This window comes from Schistocerca serialis, chromosome 2 (genome assembly GCF_023864345.2).
Source record: "Schistocerca serialis cubense isolate TAMUIC-IGC-003099 chromosome 2, iqSchSeri2.2, whole genome shotgun sequence".
Taxonomy (NCBI): Eukaryota; Metazoa; Arthropoda; class Insecta; order Orthoptera; family Acrididae; genus Schistocerca; species Schistocerca serialis.
This window is the reverse complement of record NC_064639.1, coordinates 761,955,505-761,960,760: the sequence shown is the minus strand read 5'-3', so window position 1 is coordinate 761,960,760 and position 5,256 is coordinate 761,955,505.

Sequence of the window (5,256 nt, the reverse complement as noted above, 5' to 3'; positions counted from 1 at the left end):
CACAGCTGGAATCAATCAATTCATATAAATACCTGCTAGTGAGAATTTCTGAGGATGTGAAATGGAATGACCACATAGGATCAACCGTAGTTAAGACAGATGAAAGACTTCAACTGAATGATGAGGTACTCGAAAATGCAGTCAGTTTGCAAAGGTGACGGCTTACAAATTATATCTGCCTTCCAACTTATAATATTGCTCGGGTGCGTGGGATCCGTACCAAACAGGAGTAACCAATGTATGCAAAGAAGGGCGGCGCAAATGGTCACATGTTTTTTTTCTTTTTTTACTCAGGACAGAGCGTAACGGAAGTGCAGAGAAACCTGACTTGACAGAAGCTCGAAGAAAGGCGACAGTTTTCTCTCTAACACCTACTTCCAAAGTTTAAAGAACCAGTATTAACCTTAGTAGCGTTTTTTTTTTTGGTCGTCAGTCTACTGACTAGTTTGATGCGGCCCGCCACGAATTCCTTTCCTGTGCTAACCTCTTCATCTCAGAGTAGCACTTGCAACCTACGTCCTCAATTATTTGCTTGACGTATTCCAATCTCTGTCTTCCTCTACAGTTTTTGCCCTCTACAGCTCCCTCTAGTACCATGGAAGTCATTCCCTCATGTCTTAGCAGATGTCCTATCATCCTGTCCCTTCTCCTTATCAGTGTTTTCCACATATTCATTTCCTCTCCGATTCTGCGTAGAACCTCCTCATTCCTTACCTTATCAGTCCACCTAATTTTCAACATTCGTCTATATCACCACATCTCAAATGCTTCGATTCTGTTCTGTTCCGGTTTTCCCACAGTCCATGTTTCACTACCGTACAATGCTGTACTCCAGACGTACATCCTCAGAAATTTCTTCCTCAAATTAAGGCCGGTATTTGATATTAGTAGACTTCTCTTGGCCAGAAATGCCTTTTTTGCCATAGCGAGTCTGCTTTTGATGTCCTCCTTGCTCCGTCCGTCATTGGTTATTTTACTGCCTAGGTAGCAGAATTCCTTAACTTCATTGAATTCGTGACCATCAATCCTGATGTTAAGTTTCTCGCTGTTCTCATTTCTACTACTTCTCATTACCTTCGTCTTTCTCCGATTTACTCTCAAACCATACTGTGTACTCATTAGACTGTTCATTCCGTTCAGAAGATCATTTAATTCTTCTTCACTTTCACTCAGGATAGCAATGTCATCAACGAATCGTATCATTGATATCCTTTCACCTTGTATTTTTATTCCACTCCCGAACCTTTCTTTTATTTCCATCATTGCTTCCTCGATGTACAGATTGAAGAGTAGGGGCGAAAGGCTACAGCCTTGTCTTACACCCTTCTTAATACGAACACTTCGTTCTTGATCGTCCACTCTTATTATTCCCTCTTGGTTGTTGTACATATTGTATATGACCCGTCTTTCCCTATAGCTTACCCCTACTTTTTTCAGAATCTCGAACAGCTTGCACCATTTTATATTGTCGAACGCTTTTTCCAGGTCGACAAATCCTATGAAAGTGTCTTGATTTTTCTTTAGCCTTGCTTCCATTATTAACCGTAACGTCAGAATTGCCTCTCTCGTCCCTTTACTTTTCCTAAAGCCAAACTGTTCGTCACCTAGCGCATTCTCAATTTTCTTTTCCATTCTTCTGTATATTATTCTTGTAAGCAGCTTCGATGCATGAGCTGTTAAGCTGATTGTGCGATAACTCTCGCACTTGTCAGCTCTTTCCGTCTTCGGAATTGTGTGGATGATGCTTTTCCGAAAGTCAGATGGTATGTCGCCAGACTCATATATTCTACACACCAACGTGAATAGTAGTTTTGTTGCCACTTCCCCCAATGATTTTAGAAATTCTGATGGAATGTTATCTATCCCTTCTGCCTTATTTGACCGTAAGTCCTCCAAAGCTCTTTTAAATTCCGATTCTAATACTGGATTCCCTATCTCTTCTAAATCGACTCCTGTTTCTTCTTCTATCACATCAGACAAATCTTCACCCTCATAGAGGCTTTCAATGTATTCTTTCCACCTACCTGCTCTCTCCTCTGCATTTAACAGTGGAATTCCCGTTGCACTCTTAATGTTACCACCGTTGCTTTTAATATCACCAAAGGTTGTTTTGACTTTCCTGTATGCTGTCCTTCCGACAATCATATCTTTTTCGATGTCTTCACATTTTTCCTGCAGCCATTTCGTCTTAGCTTCCCTGCACTTCCTATTTATTTCATTCCTCAGCGACTTGTATTTCTGTATTCCTGATTTTCCCGGAACATGTTTGTACTTCCTCCTTTCATCAATCAACTAAAGTATTTCTTCTGTGACCCATGGTTTCTTCGCAGCTACCTTCTTTATATCTATGTTTTTCTTCCCAACTTCTGTGATGGCCCTTTTTAGAGATGTCCATTCCTCTTCAACTGTACTGCCTACTGCGCTATTCCTTATTGCTGTATCTATAGCGTTAGAGAACTTCAAACGTATCTCGCCATTCCTTAGTACTTCCGTATCCCACTTCTTTGCGTATTGATTCTTCCTGACTAATGTGTTGAACTTCAGCCTACTCTTCATCACTACTACATTGTGATCTGAGTCTATATCTGCTCCTGGGTACGCCTTACAATCCGGTATCTGATTTCGAAATCTCTGTCTGACCATGATGTAATCTAATTGAAATCTTCCCGTATCTCCTTTTCCAAGTATACCTCATCCTCTTGTGATTCTTGAACAGGGTATTAGCTATTACTAGCTGAAACTTGTTACAGAACTCAATTAGTCTTTCTCCTCTTTCATTCCTTGTCCCAAGTCCATATTCTCCTGTAACCTTTTCTTCTACCCCTTCCCCTACAACTGCATTCCAGTCGCCCATGACTATTAGATTTTCGTCCCCCATTACATACTGCATTACCCTTTCAATATCCTCATACACTTTCTCTATCTGTTCACCTTCAGCTTGCGACGTCGGTATGTATACCTGAACTATCGTTGTTGGTGTTGGTCTGCTGTCGATTCTGATTAGAACAACCCGGTGATTGAACTGTTCACAGTAACACAGCCTCTGCCCTACCTTCCTATTCGTAACGAATCCTACACCTGTTATACCATTTTCTGCTGCTGTTGATATTACCCGATACTCATCTGACCAGAAATCCTTGTCTTCCTTCCACTTCACTTCACTGGCCCATACTATATCTAGATTGAGCCTTTGCATTTCCCTTTTCAGATTTTCTAGTTTCCCTATCACGTTCAAGCTTCTGACATTCCACGCCCCGACTCGTAGAACGTTATCCTTTCGTTGATTATTCAATCTTTTTCTCATGGTAACCTCCCCCTTGGCAGTCCCCTCCCGGAGATCCGAATGGGGGACTATTCCGGAATCTTTTGCCAATGGAGAGATCATCATGACACTTCTTCAATTACAGGCCACATGTCCTGTGGATACACGTTACGTGACTTTAATGCAGTGGTTTCCATTGCCTTCTGCATCCTCATGTCGTTGATCATTGCTGATTCTTCCGCCTTTAGGGGCAATTTCCCACCCCTAGGACAAGAGAGTGCCCTGAACCTCTATCCGCTCCTCCGCCCTCTTTGACAAGGCCGTTGGCAGAATGAGGCTGACTTCTTTTGCCGGAAGTCTTCGGCCGCCAATGCTGATTATTTATCATAATTTAGGCAGTGGCGGGGATCGAACCCGGGACCGAAGACGTTTTGATTATGAATCAAAGACGCTACCCCTAGACCACGGGTACTCCTCTCCTAGTAGCGTACACCTCTGAAATTGTCACGAACTGTACACCAGGGTCAAAGTGACCATCAGTTATTTGCTGGAGAAATTGCTGAAGACAGAACATTTTGTAATGAAATTGGACTCTCATATACCAAACTTTTTATGTTGTCTCATGTCCGCTCCCGGTAGCTGAGTGGTCAGCACGACAGAATGTCAATCCTAAGGGCCCAGGTTCGATTACTGGCTGGGTCACAGATTTTCTCTGCTCAGGGACTGGGTGTTTTGTTGTCCTAATCATCACCATTTCATCCCCTTCGACGCACAAGTCCCTGAAGTGGCGTCAAATCGGAAGACTTGCACCTGCCGAATGGTCTACCTGATGGGAGGCCCTAGTCACACGGCTTTTCTTTTATATCGTCTCATTGTCTCTGTAGAGGTGTACCAAGGGAGGAAGAAGAAGATGTTGTTCGGTGGCCAGTGTTCTTTTTCTATAACATAACTGCTCGCAATTATTAAGTGGGTTCTCTATTAACATAAACAAAGAGCTACTTAACTTAAGCTACCTTTTGCTGTGTTACTAGCTCTCTGTTCTAGTCCACTTTAGCCTCACTGCTGGTGAAGTACAAAGTCCGCTATGTACACTGTTCTGTTCATTATGTGCTGCCTGATTCTGAGCTAGAGGGTGTGACAGCAGCTCCTACTCAGTAACTCGCTGGAACTTACCCGGTGTGACAGACTCGAACTAACTGGTCCTCCGGTCCGCGGCGGCTACCTAAATACTGGCAGCCAAGAGGACGTTGGTGGCACATTTCCTGCAAGTCTGTCTTTGGCCTCGCACAACCTCTATGCCACATGGTGTGTTGGGGCCAGCTTATGGCAGCACAAAACTCATTTTATTTCACCTCTGTCATGTACTTTTCCAATCAATATTCATATCAATACATTAAAAATTCGAGACTAAGTGAATACTGCCACAGAAGCTTTTCAGTAATGAAACTTGAAAGTGATACAGATTTAAGAAGTTTATTTGGAGTTAATTGGGTGAAGATGCTAGTCATTTAATAACATGCACTTATTATACAAATATTTTTAGGTGTTCTCAGTTACTCGTAAATCGATTTATTCATTATTTCCACACACTTGGAATGTGGACTACAATGTTATAGGAACTGATAGCGAACATCTTTACCATGCATGACAGTATTTTCTTCATCGCTGCCTGAAATTCGGCAGACTGATCAGTTTCTCCTCTGTCCATAACTGCTGCAGAGTAGAAGTCACTTACATCATTTTTACGACTGAGTTCTTTTAACAATGATTCTTGTATAACATCTTCCTTTAGTAAAATATCATTCCTACATGCCATTTTCACGTATACATACTTCACACTCAGCGACAGAATATGTACACAGTAACCATTCTTACCGTGAACGGCTGTATTTTCTTCATTGCTGTCACAGTGACCCTTCAAGAAATATTTGTGTCAAATTATTTAAACAACAATGCCTCATAACTTTGAACGTCCATTCTCCCCTTGGTCTCAC